Here is a 22,805-nt window from a genome sequence, read left to right as displayed (position 1 = left end):
GTCTCTTTCACATGCAGAAGGATAAATAGTCAAGGTGATTCTATCCAAAGTCTCTGTGTCAACTATCACAGAAATATGTCACACAAACTTCCATAGGCAAGGACTTACCTGAAAATGAAAAATGTCTCCTAACATGTTCAAAACTAACACCCTGCAGCTTCCTTTCCCGATCTTTTGTAAAAATTGGATTAATTTGGTATTACAAGTACCAGTCCATCTCCAGCCAAGAGCTAAGGAAACTCTGACAGGGACTCCTGCAATCCTCAAATGACTCCACCATGCAGCTGCCTCCTCAGCTCCTAAAATCCTCTCAGAATCCACAGACAGTAATAGAGAAAAATGCAATAAACTGAAAGCTAAAGACACCACAAAACAGTGAAACTGATTCTCTGAAGATAGATATTCTGTTTCAGCTGGAATATTTCCGTTTCATAAAAGTTATTCAAAAGTGTGAGGGTGGTTGTACTTGGGTTTGGTTTTATCTAGTTGAGTGGGGTTTTTTAAACCTTCTGACAGCAATTTTAAATTTTTCATAGAAAAATTTAAAGTTATACTTTATTATTATTGATACTTTAATGGAATAATACATCCATTATTTCAAACCAGCTCTAATTTTCCCATATGACCTGTTTCTTCAGGTTGTACACTGCTGTTTGTTTCCCCCCCCCATTATAATTCCATGGCCCAAAACTACCTTGGTGAGAAACACATATCACATTCAAAATAAGCAGATCCATTTAGAAATACTAGCCCAGTATAATGTTTGCCACTATCTGCTTGTTCCTCCTGCATATTGCCAGCTAATTTACTGTTCACAAAGGGCATGGACTCACTTCATGTTACTTCTGCTCAGGTCATTTTTATTATTCAGCGTACGATTTCAGTCTCATTCCTGCCAACCAAAGACTTGATTCCTGGAGAAATTTCAGGGTGCAGAAAAAGAAAGTAAATTATCTTTAAAGGACCTTCAGTCCTACCCTTTTTAATTTCCCTGGAATTCAGATGTGTGTGTTCTGTTCCCACACATGAATGAAATACCTAAATGCAAATACATTGGTGATACGTATAATATGATCTGGCTTTCAAGAGGATTCTTCTGTGAGAAATAATATGCAGCACACAACTGATGAATTTGGGGGGTTTTCCCCATAATTTTTGAGAAAAAAAAAACAACTTTGAAAACCATTTAAGCCTTTAAATGTACACACTGCTATATCTAACTAATCTACTCTGAAATGCCAGTGTGAAATAACTGAGGTAGGAAGGCCTGGGTTTTTTCCTAGCAATTTATCATCTCTTAATATTTATAACAGCCTTACAAATGAAGTTTATTTTAAATTAATTTGTGTCTAATTATCAGAAGGAAAAGCTTGCTATGTTACTGTACGAAGTGCAGCCTACATGCAAATTCTGAAGTTCTGCTGAAGATAATGTCAAGGGGCTTGCTATTATTTTTTAAAGCAGCAATAGTTAGACACCATTCAATTCAAAGGTAAGTTTTACATATTTATCTTTAGCTTCCAGGCATGCCTCAGATAGGATTAGGAAGGCATTTTATGAAATATAAATGGGGAAAATTTAACAGAATCCAAAAATATGAGTGTGAGATAATGTTTTTGTTAATGAATTCTGGATGGGTTCTTTTTTGCATCTATTGCAAAGCCAAGAAAGAAAGATTTCCCAGTACAGAAGTTAATATGCTCAAAGATTTCTCAATATGCATTTTAAGTTCTCTCATCAGAATAACTTGTGGCTATTCAAAAAATACAGGGATAAAGAGGATAGAGGGAGTGGATTAACAAAGAAAAGAAGACCAAAGCTGGTTACCTCAGTCCCAGTTATATTACCACATAATTATTACTTTATTGATTTCCCAGTAAAATTCACTTAACTAGTTTTCTGGGTTTTATAGCTAAATAAATTGCTTAATCCATTTCAGAGGAAAAACCTTATGCTGATGAGTTTATGTTAAAGATGCCATAACCCCTTGGGTGTCGCTCACTAACCGCTCGCTCACGACTTCTGTCCCTGGAGACCAGAGCACAGACATCAAAGGCACAGCTGGATAAACTATATAGATTGGATCCCGAGCAAGAATTATCATAAACACTATGAAGCCACAAAGAATGTGGAAGGAATGATCATTTAGATCCAGGGAGTTATTAAAATTCCTTCAGTCCATCAGCTTATGGAGGTATGCGACATTAGCCATGGACCCAGCCATGGCCCGAAGTTCAGGAACGCCTCGGGAGGGGGGATTTCATAACAGCCTTTCCACAACAAGGAGAGGCCAGGCCCTGCTCTGCCTTAGTTCTCACGAAATCTTGCAGGCCTAAGTAGGATTTCATGACATGTGCAATCACAGCATAATCACAGTGAGTGAATAAACCTGGTCTTTCAAAGATCTGGCAGATGATGGAGAACTGACCTTTGATTATTCACCCCGCCACTTTTACCACTGATTGGCTGCTTATTGCTCATAGATTTCTTTAGAGGCCTTAGGGAATTTTCCAAACCTGGGCCAAAAGAGAAAGAAACATTTTTTTGTGATTATTCTTACAACATGAAACACACTTTTCCCGGTTTCCAGTCAGCTCTAAAAGCAGTTTTCTTGGAGCAAGAGCAGTGCAAGCTCTATTAATGAGAATGTTGTTAAGGACACTTCTAAGAGTTAATAGCATGTGCAATAAAACATTTCAGTGAGTATCTCTGTTTATCAGGACTGGCAGTAAGTTTTTAGGAAAATCACTTACCATAGCACAAAATTTTCTTCTACTGAAAAATGATAATGATAGATTAAAAATCTGCTGCTTTCTATCACTATTAATGTTACCCTAGCAGCGTGCAACAAGTTAAATGTTAATTCATCAAAGCTGTTTAATAAAAGGGTAAAAATCCTTTCAGCTCCATGTATAAATACACTGATTAACCTTCACTTGACTAAAACCTGCTTTTCTTATTCCTAAGTGATCCCTCTATTGTATTCATCCTAATTGTGTAGGCAATGCAAGCTGAATTAAGTCTTTTCCAGTGTACAGAAACTGTAAAATACTAGTTTTCTTGGATACTAATGTATATTAATGACCAGCCCCTTCTCCCTGCACTCACATTGTTCTCCATGCAAAATGAGATACTGCTAATAAATTGATTTTCACCCTCTTCTCTTTGGGCCTTTGGGAACTAGCCTGTGGACTATTTCTAAGAAGTCTTGTGAAAAGTGCCTAGAGAAAGCGAGGTCAAGCTGATGCTAAACTAACCCACATACAGGAAAATACCAAACCTTCCTTGGAAGAAAATTACACACTAGTTAAAGACAGTCAGAAAAAAATACTTTCTCAAAAATATTTCTCAAAAAAAGACAACATAGAAGAATACAGGTACCAAACACCATAACTGCTTTAAGTCTCTGCAAATGAAACCTCTACTGTTAAAACAAAGTTACTATATCATGTAGAAAACCAGGACTTAGAAGCTGGATGTTATTGCTCAGGAAGGCACCCTAAAAAAAGTATCTCCAGTTCTCTGCTCAATAGAAAAAGACCCACTGGAATGCCACAAGTGCCTGTCTGTCTGCTCCTCTTCATGTAGGAGGGCTGATCACACACTGCTGGCTGATTGACTGTGGAAATCTCTTTATTTCTAAGTTCCAAAAGGTCCACAGATATGCTTTGGAACGTGCCCTGACAAAATATACAAATGTACCAAGCAGATTAAACATTAATTAATCTTAAGATGGGGACACCCACCTTTCTTAGATAAAGACACCACCCTATTTTGTTGGTCTAAGTCAGTAACTTCCAGTGTTACTTATCTCAGCCAAGTAGGAAGGAACTGTGAGGAAAGGGTGTATCACTGGATTGCTCAACAGGATCACCACCTCTCCCATTTCCCCTTCAGTCAATGCCTGCTCCTTTCCCCTCAAATACTTGGAAGGAAGAATGTCTTGTTTTCAGACCATTGCAGCTTCCAAGGATCATTCCTGGAGCTTGAAAAAAAATGTGGTCTCAGTCCACAAGAGATCTTGTATGGCAACTCAATTCCTCGCTGCTCACTCTTCCTCTTTATTTTAACAATGTGGAAAAACAGAAAGAATTCTGTATACTTTTAAAATTTATTTATGGTTTCTGGAATTAAAAAAAAAAAAAAAAGTAAGACTTTTCTAGAAAAACAAGGATATTTTCTAACAGTTAAAAGGGTTTGTGAATTTGAGCCAAATTTTGGATTTTCTCAAACAACATTTTCTGGTGACACTATCACTTGCCAAAATAAATTCTCTGTGATCTGGCTCCCGTTTTCCAAGTCAAAGCTGGTAGCCATCAGTCAAATATACTTAGAGGTTAGAAAACTATTTGTTGACTGGGTTGGACAAGCATTTTAATATTATTCTTAACATACAGTGGTGCAAAAGTTGTAAGACCTTTTCCCAATACAGAGATTCCTGTACAACATTTGCAGAAGAGCCTGATTCTTACAAGTTTTCTATCTGATTTAGGGACCAAAAATCCAGTGTCATTTTTGACTAAGGCTTCTAAATAGCTGAGGGCTTTTATACTCCCTTTTCACTGCTGATACTATAATTGCCTATTTTTCCTCAACACTGTTAGTGTGGCTGTACACTGGCATATTTGCATTGGTTTGGGGAATTAGGGCCAGCCATTTCAGAAACTGCAGCCAACAGTTACACTTCCTAAATCCATATGTGATTACTGGAATAAATGCTTTGCTTTCCAAAAGCCAGAAGCACCTGAACAGCTACCATTCCTTTCCAAGGCAGCTACTGGATGCCCAGTATTTTGGTATAGTATTCCAACTACTGCAAAACTGTAAACAAAACCTGAAAAACTTGGCCTTTAGGTGGTTTCTACAGCACTTATCTCAACTGGTAAGTGCATTAAATGCATTTGCTCTCTTCCTCTGAGACGGAGTTGAAGCAGGAGAAAGGGAGTTTAGGATAATTGAAATACATAAATGATAAAAAAGCCATTTGTGATAAAGAACCCTGTGTGTAAAAGATGCTGATGCTGTAGGGAGCAGCAGTGGGCTTGGCTTGCCTGGGGACATCTATTTGTATTTGTGAGGGTCAGGAATGCCAGAGGCTTCCATGCTGCAAAAAGAAGGGAGTTAATATCACACAAACATGCAAGCTGCCTGCCACATGCCAATACAAGCAGAATCTCCCCTGCTTTTACTCTGCTCTCCTCCCCACCCCCAATGCTCGTTTCCCATCTGACATCCTCTTTTCCCCAGCCTGCAGCCACAGCAGCTTTGTTTTCTCCACTGAGAGTCTCCATTCAGCTCAAGCCATCTTTGCTGAACAATAGACCCCAAGCTACCAGAGGCAGAGCAGAAAGGCTGGAGCAGCCAGGAAAGTAGCTCTTGAAATTGTGGGCAGATGAAGCACAGAATTGACTGCAATGCTAATAGAGGAGAGAAAGCACGTCTACACTGACCCATTTCTATATATTGCCTAGGGGCTATTGCTGAAAACAGCTAGATAGCACAGTGGTGGAAACTGCAGTTAACCAAGTCTATTTTGGTGCTTGTTTATGCTCTGTGATTTGTTTTGAAAGATCAAATACATAAACTTAAAACTATCTATGCACTCTACACAATTATGTGTTTGTTAAACCGCCCTCCTACCACCACAGTTTCATCTTGCCTTCAATCCCCCACAGAAAAACAACCAAGAAGTAAAATCACCTGGATTTCAGCAGGGCTCTCAAAGAGTCAGTGATTCAACCAAAAAGCTCTCAGAGGCAAGACTTTAGGGAATCAAGCTCTTTGCAACATGCAATTTTCTTGCTGTTCTGCAGCATTTATCTGACAGGAAGACCAGGAGCCTCACCTGTGCTCCAGCCAGGGGATTTAGAGAAAGTAAATCTCCAAGCTCCAGGAAAAAGCAGAGACACCTGAACCCAAGAAAAGCAGCCTTCTTAGCTGGTGCTCAGGGATGCTTCTCAGTTTCAGTTCCATTAACATGTTGGGAGTTCAAAGCCATGGCAGCTGGGCTTCTCTGGGGATCCCAGCTAGCCTCTCTAAAGCTCAGCTGATGTAGAAACAGAAGTCAGTCATTTATCCTTATATCAATCCTGGCACTACAGGGTCCTTCTCCAAAACCAAGATTTTGCAACCTAATGTAGTAATAGAACCACATTTGTCCCACTCCTTCTCTATTGGGGATTCTTATTTTATTACAAGATGTTGTTTTGACCGCCATACATTATGCATTGGACTGTCAGATAGCCTCTCAGATTTCCTTTTGCTTCGAACAGTCCCATTACTTCCAGTGGGAATTTCTATAAGCCTTAAATGAAAGAGGTACTTTTCTGAGTCTATGAAACTGCTTAATGTGTGCTACTTCTAGCTATCAACAGCATCATTAACTTCTCTCTTTCTCAAAGCAACTTTCTGACAGTGGAGATACTTCTGTTCTTGTAAAGACCTCAATTTCCACTTCTACCAAAAGTAACTGGAATGAAATTGTCACACTCTGTATGAAATTTCCAGTCTGCAGCTTATGTGGTACATTTCAATCAAGCTTTGTATTAGGTTTTGGCTTTCAGGTGCCATATATATCCCTGCAGGTGTATGTCAACCCATTTTCCTTTAGTCTGTTCCATACGTTCAAATGATCTTTGTATTATTGATGATGCTTCTTTAAATCAATGGAGTACTCAAAATAATCCATCTTCTTATTTTTCTGGCAAGCCAGGTGTTATTCCAGATCTTCATACTTTTAGTGTTTGCCTCCAGGTATAGCATCTATCAGAGTTTTTATAGCTCAAACCTAGGGGGTTTTTAAAGGGGAAATATAAAAACTAAAACTACTAGCTGTTGCCTGAAGAACATCAATAACAACATTTAGTCTACAAGAATGTTTCCATGCAAGACAGATTTTGGACGCCCTGGCTCTTTCTAAAACCAAAAGGCTAAACAGTGTTGATTTTGTCCATTTCTGCATGAATTAATGTTCTCCACATGTATTCACTTCGTGCTTTTTTATTAATAACGTTTATCTCTTTCCCAAAGTAATAATTTTGTATAATATAATTTTGAAGTATCTCTGACCAAGATTTCTGTCTGTAATACATTTTTATCAAGCTCACTGTTTTTTATCAGCTCTAAAATCTATTGAGGTTGTGACCTGTTATATTCTTTCTATGATTCTTATGCATATTTTTATAATGACCTCATGGGATTGCAGCAATTTATTATTTATGAAACTCCCAACCACTTCCCTCTATCAACTGCAGATTCTGCCATCTCAAGCAGCAGAAAGCTTACTGGAGGCAGACTCTCCCAGCTCTTGTGCTTAAAACCCTTTTTTTTATTTTGGCTCATAGTGAAGAAAATTAATTTATCCTTAAGGCTTTGTGTAGGCTTGCTGCTTCACACCAAAGAAAGCTCCTTAATTTATACCTCCTGAGGTAAGTTACAGACATTCAAATGCTAAGGACTATTGACTGCCTCTAATACCAGCTGTCTAATTCTGTTTTAGAGTTAAGATTTCTTCTTTGTTCACCTGTTATTTACCTCTGTAGAAGGGCAGACAGTATTCTACCTATGCTTAAACTACAAACTCTATTGGCTTCATTTGATAATGCAAATCCAAACTTTTCTCCCTGCCCCAAATTCATCTTCTGAAGGAGACAAGCAGTTTTCTGTGTGTAGGCAATGATCAAATAATAATCACATGGAAAACTCTCCAGACTTATATTTGAAAGGAAACACATTTTTTCCTAATGAAACTGTCACTGCTTTAAAACCAACCAAGTGCCTTTACATTTCAAGCACAGGCAACAAAACGTTCTGCATTATTAGCACCTACACATGAGCTCATGGTTTTTGCTGTATTTCAATGTGACCTGGAATTAGTCCTAATGGACTAATTGGTCCTAATGGCCTAGGTGAGGGACAATCCCCAGTGCCATGGTCACTATGCACACATAACTCTCTATCAGTCAAGCAGGACAGGTGCATGGACTTGCTGGGTATCACCTAGAGCAATTGGAGTATGGTGGTGACTCGAGAGCCATACTTGAAACTAAAAGACTGTAAACAGCCATAACAATACATGACCAGACACAAATGTTCTCCAGCCAAATCCAACAGCCCTGTACCTGAATAAGGTACATTTGGAACCCGAATGGACTCTTTATATGCTTATCAAGACATGTCTCCTACTAAGACTTTCCACATCTGTCCTTGATACTCTCTGCCAAAGTTGAGTCTGTTGTCTAAAATGCACAACCAAGCCAGCCTACTGCATTCTTGTAATCCCCAGCTCCTCAGCTTGCCTTGCATTTACACTTACAGCAAAACACACAACTCCATTCTGAGGTGTGAAGCTCTGTGCTGCACCATTATAAATTACAGTAATCAAGAACATCACAGGAATAACAAAAAGTCTGAGCTGTGGGATGATCACCCCAGTGCTCATCTCTGTGAGATGCCCCATTTCCAAGCTGCCTGCTTCTCATGCCAGCTCAAGCAAGAGGCACCAGCTCAGTGCAGGTGGACTTGCAGCCCTTGGCACACTTGAGCAACCCTTTGAGCACTGCAGAGCCCTCGGTGGCTTTGCAAAATCACAGGTGGGTGATGGGCAAACGCCAGCCCAGAGCTGACACCTGTGCAGTGGAGGTTTGCAAAGTGCTGACACCTTGGGAAGCTGTGACTTGTTTTTCTTTCAACTCCTCACTCAACCTGACAGGAGCTCGCTTCGAGTTTTCCATTCTGGCAAGGCCAATAAAATCCCCTTGCACTGTGAGATTTCAGGCTCTGCTCCTGCTCATCCTCTACCTCTCTCTTTGTGACATTGTTCCACACCGGGGCAATTACTGGCACTGTGTGGGACACATAAAATTCCTCATGAACCAGTGTGTGGCAATATCACTCCTGCTACTGCTGCAGCCACCTCTGCTTCCCTGCTGTAACAGAAGCAGCTCTGGGGCCTCCAGCTCATTTCATTCCCACCTTTTAATTAGTTCAGACATTTTCCACGGTGATTTTTGTATTGTTTTAGAGACATCTTTCTAGCCAGTTCATTTTGCCTTCCGTTAGAGACAGAACATACCTGAAAAGAGTGTCAGAAATGTGACATATTTGCAGACCTCTTTTTGCCAGCACTTCTGCCTCCCCTCCCAGTATTTTCACTGGATATTAATGATCCAGAGCATGAACTTATTTGTGTGAATGGTATTATACAGTAGACATGCAATGTAATTTTAACCTCCAATGAAACCTGTTTTATCAGTTGAGGCCAATGGGCTTTGAATTCCAGTGTGTCAGGGAAATGCAGCTTCTCCTGAATTCAAGGGATTGATCAACCTTCTTTTGAGCAGGGAAGGGAGGACAGCTGCCATTGCTAAATGATGAAATCTGAGTTTTCTGAAGCTTGTATTTACTGGTGCACCTTGTCTGGTTTACCTCTGCCCTGCATCTCAGTCATCATCATTTTGCAGTTATAAACCAGTCAGCAGTGGCAGGCCTCATGCTGTGGCTGCAGGGTGTTTGTTTTAAATAGCAGTAGCGTGCTTCCTTGTATTTTCACTTCCTTAATTTTTTTCTCTTTTCTTCCCTGAGAATAACCAGATTTAGCTGTCACTGCCAGTTCCCACCAGCAACTCAGGTGCTCTCATCAGCTTGCCTTTCTGCCCAGAAACCCACAAATTGCCACAGGCAGCTCCAACATCCACCTCAGACCATTCTTTTCTCTACAGCTGATGTGCACTGCCCTCAGGATTTGTTTTCTTCTGAACCCACTTCAGCAAAGAGAAATATCTTTCCCTGTCATAATGAGACAGGCTGATGCATCAGCATTTCTGGGTTAATATGAAAGAAAAGAAGAAGAAAAAACGTGACATTTAAAACAGTGATAGGAAAGGAAAATATCGGTCTCATCATTTGCTTAACAGTTATTTTCTTGGTGGGATGGATCTATTGCTTTCCTTAGGAGAGGGAAAGTGTAATTTGATAATTTCTTCTTATTTTTCTTTTTTTTTTAAATCTTAATTGAGCTTTTCCTCACGTTCATTTCTTAATTTAAAATCATTGTCTCATAAGAGGGTGTCCTTCTACTTATTAATAAAAATAGTCCTCCTCTATAAATACAGTGGGCAGTGAGAGAAAAGGTTACAGCATTTCAGAGTGAGGATGCAGTCATGGACTGAAAACAAACAAACAAACAAAAACCAAAAAAAGAACATTAAAGCTTAGCAAAATCAAAGGTCTAATATATCTCACATATGTATGTACAGAAAAATAAGTTAATGGCTTCTTCCTACCTATTATAACTTGCTTTAACTCCATACATATCTATTCATGTCTCTTCAGTAGACAAAGATCTGTCATAAACATGATATTTACATTGAATCTCATGTTGTGAGACAATAATGTGCAGTGATTGTTCAGACAGAAGGCAACAAAAGTGTGTAAAAGATTTTGGAGCAGTAAACGGGTTGCTTTGATTGGGTTCTGAATTCCTAGAGGCTCAAATTAAGTTATGCTAACTTCCTTCCAACCTTTATTAAATAATATCAGGACATGAAGTTTCCCCATGCTGCTTGAATCTTTCTGAAAAGAAGCAACTTCAAGAGCAATAAATACATCTGAGGAGAGGGGGATGTTCATCAGCTCTTTCACCTTGTGAAGATATAAGCCAGAGAGGATCAACCCAATCAGTTCCAGTCTCACCAGGGTTGTGTGGATTTTTCAAATTTTCTCTCTGCTTTCCCCAAAAATATTTCTTTCCCCCTCACCATCTGTGCAGTTCTAACAGAAAGATTTCCTTAGTTTTTTCTTTGGCAGCTATTCCTCCCAAAACATTAATTTTACACTGAGGGTGCTTCTGCCACTACTCAGTCTCTTGGTTCACGTAGATTCTGCTCAAAGTCAAACACTTTCTCTATTAAAAATCAACTGAGCACCTGTTGTCTGAGACTTTCCCTCCATTCCAAGGCACTTGAATTTACTTAATGTAAATTTATTTAGAAGTGATGAGATTAAATCCTGAAATTATGTGCCAGAATTTGCTCGCTTGCTTATTTTGCTGAACCATACCACTTGCAACCATTTTTTCACCGTCTGTATTATTTAATATTCTAAAATACAAACTTTATCTTGAGGAAGCACTACAAACACCACTTTGCTGACACAGATCCACAAGAGCCACTAGAGATAGCTGTGTTCTGGGAAAGTAAGAAAGGGCTGGTGTGTTTTTAAACACTCGCCCCCACATCCAGCCTCCTGCAGCTCTCCTGCTCTGGCGCTCCCAGCTGGGATCCACTGGGGTTCACTCTAAAACAGATATATTTACAGAAATTAGGGCAGCATGAAAAGGGCACTGTAGAACCACTGAAGTCAGTAAGAGTATTTCTGCTGACGTCAATGAGGCTTTGGATTAGATTCTAATTTTTTGAGTGGATTTTTTGTTGACAAATCTTCATTCATCTATAACAGGAACAGACCGTGACACAAACAAGAATCTGGGCAGAGAAAATGTATTTGTATAAAAGCATTAGGACAAATGTTCAGACTGGATAAATTGGATCAGCAGGGTGAAATGTGACACTTACATGGACAGAGACATATGGCTTTTCATATACGAAGGACTGAAAAAAGGCCCAGATGAAAGGATGTGCTTTTTAGCATTTCCTGTGACATCTACAGTACATAATGTTACAGCACAGGGAGAAAAAATAAAGGGTACTGTCAGCACCAGCTTGAAGTCATTCATAGTTTTCACTGACATTCATGGTTTAACAGAACTTTTTCTTTTGCTCTTTGCCTGCCAGTCCAAAGCTCTGCTACGTGCAGAGTCAAAGCAGAATAACCAACAGGTTAACCTGAAGCATGGTGGATTTCAAAAAGACAATTGCATGCCCCTGTCTAGAAGGTTACAGCAATCTTATTCCCCAGGACTAACATTTCAGTGCTGGCTCAGCTGTCTGATTTTCAGTGGAATGACATCTCCAGTCACCTGCAGACACTCAGATGTAAACAAAATGATAAAGGACAAGAGTCCAACTTTTTGACAGCTCTGGAATAGTATGTCGTGTCATGTAACTTATCTTGATGCAATACATAGGAGCGTGTATAATACTGTTATCTGTCTGTGAAAGTAGGTGCCCAGAAACACAAATTTTGGAGATCTTAGGTCTGCAAATGGAAAATGGCTACTTTGAGGTGCATGGAGTAACTCAAGTACTGAATCTTTAGTTACTAGCAGCAAGCAGGTTACCTACTTATCAGTCAGAACTCCCTCATTTATTACTAGCCTTTGGTTAAGGCAAGACATTACTGACACAAAAAAATGTGTGTAAAATAAGAGCTACATACACCAAGCTTTCTGCTTTCCTTTTGTACAGAGAATTTAATAGGCAGCAATGCAATGAAAAGGCAAGCCTCCTTTTAACAAAAACTGTCCCAGTCACACATGTATAAGGGTTTCAGTTAAGAACTTCGAGCTGCAGGTTTCCTTCCTTCTCCCCACAGGCTAGAGGTAAGGTCAGTATTTGAACCCTTGCACATTTATCCCTGCTCAGGAAAGATCAGAAGACTCTCCTGGAAATTAAGAAGACAGGAATAGAGGACATCAGTCAAACTCTTTCTGAACAAGTCTTGTTACCAGTGGAAATTTGCTGAGAATGGAAGTTTACTGCTCATAGAATTGCCATGAATGTCAGAAAGTAATGAGACTGACGTTAATCCAGACCATTCCCAGTAACTCCCTGGCATCTGTCTTCCACTTAAATAGCTTTAGTTTTAGCCCAGCTGTCTGCTTGAGGACACTTAAAGAATAAAGCCGATTTTTTCTTTTTTAAATAGAGAGGCATTAGAAAGGGAAGCTCTCATTCCTTATGTACACAGTAAAATTAAAAACCTGAGCAGAAGATGGGATGATTTCTAAAATCAAAATCTAAAAGACAAGCCAATTCTTTGGCTACTAAAACCCAACACAAAATTTGTAGGTAGGGCTTCTCAGCAGATGACTAGACTTCCATCAGTCTTCCCACTTGAAAATCAAGACAATGACACCCTTATGAGTTCATCTTCTCCAGGAAATTTGCTCCAGAACTTGCTGGAGTTAGTGCCAATGAGCCTATAGATCTAGCCTTTATCCCAAATACTCCAAACTGAAATGAGTCACTAAAGATGGAACAAATCAAAACTTGTTGCACCATGTTATTTGCAGAATTATCTGCTGTTCTCCTGTAATAATCAACTGTGTTTCCAGTGGCTGCAAGTTCACAGGGACTGCTTTTCATTTCCCACTCAGTTCCAGTCTTGACAGTAACAACAGAGTCAGCTGAGTCTAAGCACTGCTTGGTGAAATCAGGGCATGTGGCAGAATATTGGTACTATAGGTACTGATCTGTGGGAAGATAAAAGTGACCCAGCCACGCAGGCTTTGGTGTGTCAGCTCCTGTGCAAATTGAAACCTGTGCAATTAGCACAGCTGAAGCCTTTCCACATCACAGCTGCTCACACCTGGGCAGTGCCTCTTCCCAGTCTGATTTCAAGCAGGAGTTCCAGCCCAGGTTGGATGGGACCCTGGGCAGCCTGGTCCTGTGGGTGGCATCCCTGGCCGTGACAGGGGGGTTGAAATGAGATCACCTTTAAGGTCTCTTTCAACCCAAACCATTCTCCAATTCTGTGCTACTCCCAAAGTTAGGCTGGAAAGTGCACAGTGGCAGGAGCATTTGCACTCACTAGCCATGGGCACAACACTGTACCTCAGACAGGTGAAAAGGAAGATCCCCTCCAGCAACTCCCCGTGCCTTGATGTAAGAAGAGGCACAGACACTTAATCCTGATCACCTGGCGCATTGCAACCCTTTTCATGTCCTCAGTCACCACTCTCTAGATTCACCTGGAAGGGAGGAGCTCATCTGTTCCAATTTAGACACCTGAAAGGCAGTTGATTCTGTAAGAGATGAGAGCCTGTTCCTGTAGTAATTCATTCCATCCTGAAATAAGTTCAGGGTTTTGACTTTTTGCACACTTATTCCTCAGCCCTTTATCCCCTCAGATCTGTGTCTGCTCAAAGCACACAAAACTCCTGCTGGGAACAGGTGCTCACAATCCCTCAGGGGGAATCAGGAAAGGGCTGGTGCTTACTTAGGTCCTATCCTAGTGTGGGTCAAGATGTGCCTGGGACTTGGGAATTGTTTCTGCATTAGTCACAAAAAACTCCCAAAAGAGAAGGAATAAGACATCCTCCGATGATGCCTTCATCTTGGCAGGTAGAGTAGACAAGTGTGGATCAGTTTGGATCCACAAACCTTGGATAGGAAAGGATAGGAATATCCAATACTATATTGCAGTGATTCCCCAGAAAAATAGCAAAGGGAGAGCACAGTAAGTATTTTTGTTCTTTTCCCTCTGGGAATTTCCTTATCATGAATCAGAAGCAGTGGCAGTCAATCCACTGGTGTTTTTTCTTATAATTAACATTTCACAATATGTCCCAGCATGAATTCTTCTTTTTCAGTGTTAACTATAGCACACTTAACATTAGCTGGAATACAAGCAGCAGTGACACCTGTTTCTCTGCTGCTCATTTTTCCCAATACAAGAATAAATTGATCCATTCAGAGCATTTCCGTGGGACTGGCAGCACTAACTTTGTGTGCTTTATGGATAATATATCTACAGAGAAAAGCTTAGTGTGCTTGAGTTGCATTCTCTTTGTCTAGCACTTGGGCATGTGAGTCAGGCATATATGCCTTTTTTGGTTCAAAGTAGAAAAATCCTCATTAAGTTACACATGTAATGGCCTCACAAAGTATGTGAGTAATAGACATGAAACCTGTTCAGATATGCTGGCTCAATGATTTTTTTTCCCTACAGCAGGCATTGCCCTGTCTCACAATGATTTATTCAGAATATCCATTAAATCAGGGAAAAGAATCTCAAGTGGAATGAAAAGTAAAAAGCTTTAGGTCCCACTGGTGCTAATAAAGCCAAAGCTCAAGGAAGCAAAGCTTGCATTACCTCTATGGCCAACCACTATCATGGAGTGAAAGAAGTTAAAGGAACAAGAGCTTGATCCAAATTCTGAAGTCCCTGTTTACAACTAAACAACTGGATGTCTGCTTACCTTCACAGCTAAATTAGGACTGGAAATCAGAAAAATCTCAGATACCCCTTAGACAAATCAACTCATGCTCAGGTGAATTCCCCTTCACTTAAATCTCTGCAAAGAGCAAACCAGAGGAGAATTCTAGCAAAGCTTTGACTCTTACCTCTTATGAATGAAAGCAGTGGGTGGGATGTAGGAGAGATCATTTCCTGCATTCTGTTTATTTTTTCATTGTGAAAGGTGTGACACTATTACTCAGCAAGCACAATAAAGAGAATTCTCATTCAGCAGTCTCAAAATTGTAGCACAATCAGGGTCCAATTTTATGAACATCATCTCACCAGCAAGGTGCAGCAAGAAAACATGAATTTGCAAGTAGTCAGGGCAGCAGACTGGGATGCTTTATATTCCTAAGCAGTATCCAAACATAAAGAGAGTAGCACAGATAAGCACACACAGACAGAGCAATAGTCAGCTCTATTTTCTTCTGAGAGTAACTCCAAGCAGTGAGCAAGGCAAAGTGATATTTTGTGTTTGGGCTACATGTTTTAATACATGGGTACTGAACCACAAAATTACCTGATTGAATGGGGAACTAAATCAATACAAGCTTTTGCATTTAAACTTATAAGTTTACTATTTACCTGCAAATTCATTATTTGCTTAGACATTGCAAGACACAGTGTGAGCAGCAGCAGCAACCATTCAAAATGATGGTACCAAAGAATTCAAAGGCTGTAAACAGTGAAAGAAATAAATAGAAACTCCCATCCTAGATGGACTAAAATGTTTGACTCCTTGTTTCAGCATATAAGATAGATTGTGCTAAAAGAAGGAATGAAGAACAATTTTTCTTTCCTATGCTGTCACCAGAATACATAAATACAATACAATTTTATGGGTGCTTACTCCCTCTCCACACTGATTTTTGTTTTGAAACCACTGCTTTCATGCAAATAAAAAAATAAATTAAAAAAAGTTAAGATAAAACTTCTAAGCTCTCTGAAATATTCATGCTATATTACACAGGGTAATATAGCTTTTGAGCAATACTATTACCATATATTGACTTTTTCTCAATTTAGCAGAACCATGCTTCTCAAAAATGAACACCACAATTTGCAAAGGAAGCAAAGTTTCATAGTGCAGAAGTCATACTAAAATAAAACTGACAACACATATTCCAAACTCTCTTCTATGCCATAATGTTGGCATTGCTTATTTACAAGCATTTCTGTTTTAGTGTCATCTTCAACAATGAAATGTGCCTATATATACTCCACAATAGCTAAGTATATTTTGCTTTTCTTTTTCCAAAAGGCAATTTGTTTGCATCCACAGTATCTAATGTCTGTGACTCAGCTTCTACTCAAATCAACTACCCACAAAACACAACATTTTCATGTGGGGGAGCAATCCTCCTCCTTGCTTGAAGGAGTAGATTTCAGGGTTACAAACGGTGCTTTCCACTTGGAAATTCAGTCTACCGGAGCTGAATGACTTTTCAAATGTGAAACAAAACTCATTTAGAAAATGGGCAGATCTCCAGATGAGCTGTCAGGAGGAGACAGGAATGTGTGTGACACAGAAGCACAACCAGCGCCCTGCAGAGGAGGGAAACTCTCTGAACCCCTCCAAGGAGTTACTATATTCCTCAGATCTCACCAGTGAAGTGTAAAACAGACCAATTGTTACCAACTTGCCTACAATCCTTGTTGCTAATTAAACCACTTTTAGCTGAAAATCATTTTGCAATTATTTTGTCACCAGAAAGTGTTGCATGCAGCCGCCCTCGGTTTGTTAAACAGAAGGGACTGAGTCACTCCAAATGTGATGACGACAGAATTTGTTTCTTTTCTAAACAAGAAGATTTCTACCTCCCAGGTGATTCCTCTTTCCAAACAAAGAATCTGACGTGTGTTCAGTTGCAAGGGGGTTATATATATTACTATTAATGTTATGAAAATAACTGTGCATCAGAGCCTGGTAAGTTTAGCTGAAAATAGTCAGTAAATTATTTAGTTCACAAAATGTCATTATGTGTGGGGTTTACTTAATTGAATAGAATAATTTATGGTAAAACCTAGAAAAAAGATCAATGCAGATGGCTTGTGAGAATGATTGAGTTTCAGTGAAGGCAATTTGATTTTTATCCCTCATTATAATAATGTTAAAGGGAAAGCATCAACTTTGGTAAAAATCAATATTTGATGAGTGCCTAGGCCATGAATTTTAAGTAGAGGTAGAACTGAGGTAGGAATAGGTGTAAATAATTAATAACTTCCATACCCTGAACAAATAACTGTTTTGTTTTGGAACAAATGCCTATTACCCAGAGATCCTTCTGGTCTCATAAAAGATAATTTAGTAATGAATGTTTGGTTTTTAAAATTCTTCTTTCAAATTGACAAGTAATCCTTAAAACAGTCTCAAAATTTATTTAATCAAAGGTTTTTACAGACAACAGAAGGCTGAAAAAATGCAAACATCTTACTTTCCTGAGTGAAGTAACACATTCCTCTTTGTTCCCTTTCTCTTTAAACTGGAAGAATATTTTCCACTTTGCCATCAACAGCTATCCTGGCTAGAGAGACAATGAATAAAAACAAGGTACACACTTCATGAAAAAATAAAATTGCAAATCAAATTTTTACACAACCTTGTACATGGACTTGCAGCTGTTACCGTTGTGCTATAAAAGCAACCTGTAAAATCCATTTGAAGAGCAATCTCACTGTGAAACACTAGCCATGAAAATTTTTTTATTGGTGGGTTTTTTTTAAACGAACACATGATTGAATTGATGTGAATGTAGCATATATCCTTATTTTTGTTGTGTAAAATATTTACCCCTCAACAAGACACTAAAAAAAAATCTCAGACTTTTCTAAAGAACACTTTTTGTCACGGGAGCACCCAAGAAGATACAGCCTGGAGTCACAGCTCAGTCCCCTGCTCCCCAGTATGTTGGGAAACTCTCTCCCACTGACACTGCACAGCTCTTCTGCACCTGCACAGATTCACCTGCACAGTCAGCCTCTAGCTCGTGTGAATTGAATGGCTTATCACGGTGAACAAGTACACAAGTACCTTCAAAAAGGAGAAAAATGTCTAATTAATCCCTATTAGCAATGCAAGGTTCTTCTGTTTCTTTTTGGAAGAGACAGAGGTGCAGGGAAGAAGATTCTCATGTGACACCACAAGCAACACACACCTCTACACTCATGAAACAGTGACAAAAAACAATTCAGACTGGCAGGTAGTGGAAAGACCTCTAAGAAGGAAGCACCAGGTTCAAACAGACTTGAATTCCCACTGTGATTGGTTTACTGAATTATACAGAAGTTGCCTTTTTGCTTTTTTTATAGCAGCAAACACTTCTTGACAGATCATACATGTGTGTGTAATTTCATGGGTCACACACCATTGATATTCATTAGACTCATGGCATTCCATTCCATTGGATCCAGGGCTAGAGGCTGTCATGAAGAAAACTGACATCCTTCAATAGCATTCCAGCAAAGTAACAATTTGCTTGACCTAAGGATTCAACAAGTCACTGGTTTTTTTTTCTTTTTCCATTACATCTTTGGTTCAGGTTGAAAGCCCTGATTGCAGTTTCCAAAATGTCATATTAACATCAATTTGGGGAACAGATTATGGAATGTAAAGATAATGGGAGATAATAAAAGATGGAAAACCTACACTTAGAAACGAGATTGGGAGACATATTGCTGTCTTTGCAGCAGAATTTATGTAAGACTCTGCTATTTAATGTACTTTGGAAACATTTACAGTCAGCCTGTGAAAGTTTCTTCTTATCACAGAGAAACATCCCATACGTGGGCTTGAAAGGCAGCATTCCTCACAGCAGGGATTATAGGTTAGAATAATAAAGCAACTTCCTGCAAGCCTTGTGAATCTTCTGTTCCACGCTCTGTGCCTTATGGATATCATCTGCTTTCAACATTTACTTTTAACATACGATTCCTTTTAACGTTCATTTCTCAGCTCAGATTTCCTTGCCATTTGTAGAATGATCCAGTGTGGGATTAGTGCAGGTACCACAATATTTAGAAGTATAAATCATTTAGACATAGGTCTTGATATGCAGGCAAATGACACAGGGAATAGCTAAAATAAACCCTATATTGTGTCTCCAGTTAATTTTCTGTGTTTATTCCTAGTATCCTGCTGGCTGTGAGCAGTGTCACTCCATTAAAAGCAGCTTTTTCTTGTGCTGAACAGTTTCTTACCCTACAAGCAGAGCTCTGCAGGCCACTGGTTGAGGAAAGGTGCAAAGCCCTGGCAAGGTAATTCTATCAGCCAAAGCATGCACTCATTTGCATGAGCTTATGCTCCTAGCCACTCCACAAAAATCAATTCACACCTCTGTTACTGACCATAGAGTCACATCAAGAAGTGAGAAAATTAAAGTGATGGAAAACTGAAGTTAAAATTCATCTCTGGATTTATACTTCTGTTGATTCAGGCCAGATCCAAAGTCCTTTTCTTTTTAATGGCATTGGATAGAACAAAGGGGTAAGCAATAGATGTGTAACCATTTGCCAGATTTAGCTCAAGAATTCAGTCAGGACACCAGAACATTAATTTTTATCTTGTCTAAAGCTGATTGCATCTTCTAACCAGCACAAAACAAGTTTGGAGGGAAGAAGCATATTTTGGAATTATAAACGTTCTAGCATTTATTGTTATTTTGGAAAGAGCAGAGCACAGCAAATTCAGAGGGTCCTCTGCCTCCCTCTCATCTGCCCAAGGGGCATCCTATCTAGGGCCCTGAAATGTGGAGTTCTCCTTCCACAGGTCCAAGCCTGTGGGGAAGCAGGAACACAGCTGTGCCTCTACTCACACACCACTTCAACTTTGGTTTCTTGCAGAAAAAAAACCAAAAACGAAATATCAGCTGTGCAAAACAGTCTGCAGAAACCTACCTAGGAAATTTCCTTGCTCATTCATGATTTTAACACCTGTAATTTTTTTGTCATTAAAGACAGCAACATCAATTTTAATGTCACTCTAAAAAAGTATAAAATAAGTCTGTCTTGACCAGTTTTCCTCCAGAAGAATCTCAAGGCAGCAGAATATTGATCTCACAGATTTGTAACGCTTCACCTCTGAGTGGCACAAGCAAAGCCACACAATTTTATGCATTTGAAACATAAAATTCAGTCATTCCTCTGTCCTAGAAATATTCAGGCTGCCTGAAATACCCAGCATTGGGTACAGCCTTGAGCAGAAAAGTAAGCAAGCTCAGAAAGCAATGTGCTTTCTCATCAAGACTTGAGATACCTATTCAAGAGCTTACCATGTTGTGATACAGCGCTGCAAAATTTAGATATATGTTCTAAAATAATTAACTGAAGTAAACATTAACTTATACCAGGGCCATTTTCAGACCAGGGATGCTTGAGAGCTGTGTAACCCATTCTTCACCAGTTCTGAGCCAAGCACAGGTCAGACAGGGCAGAGCATCCAACTGCTGAATGTGCTGCCTTGGACTTTGCAAAGCCTAAAACACGAATCCCATGGGGGTTAAAAAGATTGCCTCTCAAGATTTTGTACCAGCAATATACAAGTCTGAAAGCTGTGAACAGGTTGAGCCTGAATTTATTGTTCGAGAAATGAGTAGAGCTAAAATTTCAGCTGTAATGAACCTCCTTATGGCATTAAGCACATCCAACTGCTCTCATGTACCTGTGTGTATCTGCTCTCACTGTCACATTTTTCATCTGTGCCAATCACCCCAGTACACGTGCCAATCACACAAATATTATCAGGTTTCTGAGCTAATGAGAGATTATAAACTGTCACTTCTTCCTAAGAAAGAAGAAAAAACAACCTAAACATATTTATAATTTTACTTTGAGAATAAGGCTAGAAAACAAAATGTGTTTTCAGTTTATCTTTTGCTTAACAACTGAGATGAGACGAGACCCACTTTGCCACACTTAGCACAAAAGACAGCTTTTCCTGCAAGAGAGTCAAAGAATTGTGTGTTTCTCTATTTTGTTGCACGACTACAATGCTGGTCATAAAGTGTGCAGTATTTTAACAGGAGGCCATGGATTATAAACCATGTTTAAGTTTCATAACCAGGTCGTCACCTTAGTCTTCCTCTATTGGAAGCTGCACATTGCCATATCACATTGCAACCTTCCAGGAGACTGAAGAGCTAAAGAGGCTCCTAATTCATGCTGAAGTCAGAATTCCCTTTTGTGATCAGAAAAATTAAATCTCAAGGCAAATATTCAAAAACACTTATTCAAGCCAAGAAAGACTCTTACAGGCTTTAGTTCAGTTTCTTTATGGAAAGAATCATCCAATAAGCATTTCTCTCTTTTTGTATTGACCCTAGGAGAAAACCTAAGACAGAAAGTTCTCCAAGACAACATTGACTTTTATGAATATATTGCCAATTCCACAGACACAGGACTTCTGAAATTTCCATTAGTGTCCACATAAATTTAGAAATAGGTCCAAAACAATATTTCCCCAACCTGTTGTCCCACACACGTTTTGAGTGCACTGGCTTGGTGTGCTATTATTAATTAACTTACCACCCTGTTTGGAAGTCCTCCAAGCAATCTGAAATAGGACTACAAATTCTGATCTGCTTAAGTCTGCAAACTTGAAGTCTCAAAAGGATTTAACTGCTGTGATTTTAATAATCTTATTAATAACCCATGATGAATTTATGCCCATTAATCCAGAAGTTGCAGGAAGTACAATTAAAAATTCTGAGTGTATGATACAACTTGAATATATTATTTAAGCACCCATTCCAATCACTGGCCATAGTATAAATCATGCAGCATGAAAAATACATCATAAACAGCTTTTAAAAATTCAAATATCCAGGGGAAAAAAATCCCTCAGAAAAAGCCTCAGGAGATAGTTTATTGTACAAATAAAACTCTTGCAAATCACTGATGTTTTCTATTAAACATCAAAGCTTATTCAGTGTATAATTTCTAATTTTTACATTAAAGTTTGCATAGATTTCATACTAAGAAATTTTTTTAAGAAATGACACAGCCTCACACTTCCCCCAATTTTTCTTCTTCATGGTGATTTTAAAAATGGTTTTATATTCCTCAAAGATGATAGAAAGGTACCCTGCCATTTTTTTCTCCCTTTTTCTTTTTTTTTCTTTTTTTTTGTCTTATCAACTTCATATAGTGTTCCTTCCAACTAACCTAGAAAAGAGTCTGGGCATGTCCCAAGAAATAATCTAAATCATAGATCTTGTAAGAGTAATGCCATACTTTACCTCAAGCAATGCCACATGCAAAAGTGGACATCTGATTGACAACCATATTAATTTTTAATGCCAGTATTTTCAGTTTTAGCTCTTGCACAAGACATTTTGATTATAATATACTGTTCAGTAAAGGCACTTGTCACTCAAAGGGACAGAAAAACACACACAAGAAGATGGAGTAGGCACACTGAGAATACAGAGAAGTGAAAACTCTCTGTATTCATCACCATTTCATGTCCCAGTATGGATCATCACAGAAGCCAATCTGTGGAGCTGAGCTGGCAAAACAACTACAGTGCCATTCAGAGAACAACAATGTCTATTTGTTCGAATAAAAACCAAAGATACAAGAAGAAAATTGTGCAGGACAGTAGTGGTGACAAGGGTCCTCAGCCCTTTTTCTTTATGTCTTGTTTTTATAATTAATTCAGTTCAAAATAG

The sequence above is a fragment of the Sturnus vulgaris genome, chromosome 6 (genome assembly GCF_052056855.1).
Source record: "Sturnus vulgaris isolate bStuVul1 chromosome 6, bStuVul1.hap1, whole genome shotgun sequence".
NCBI classification, from domain to species: Eukaryota; Metazoa; Chordata; class Aves; order Passeriformes; family Sturnidae; genus Sturnus; species Sturnus vulgaris.
Note: the sequence above shows the minus strand (reverse complement) of the source record.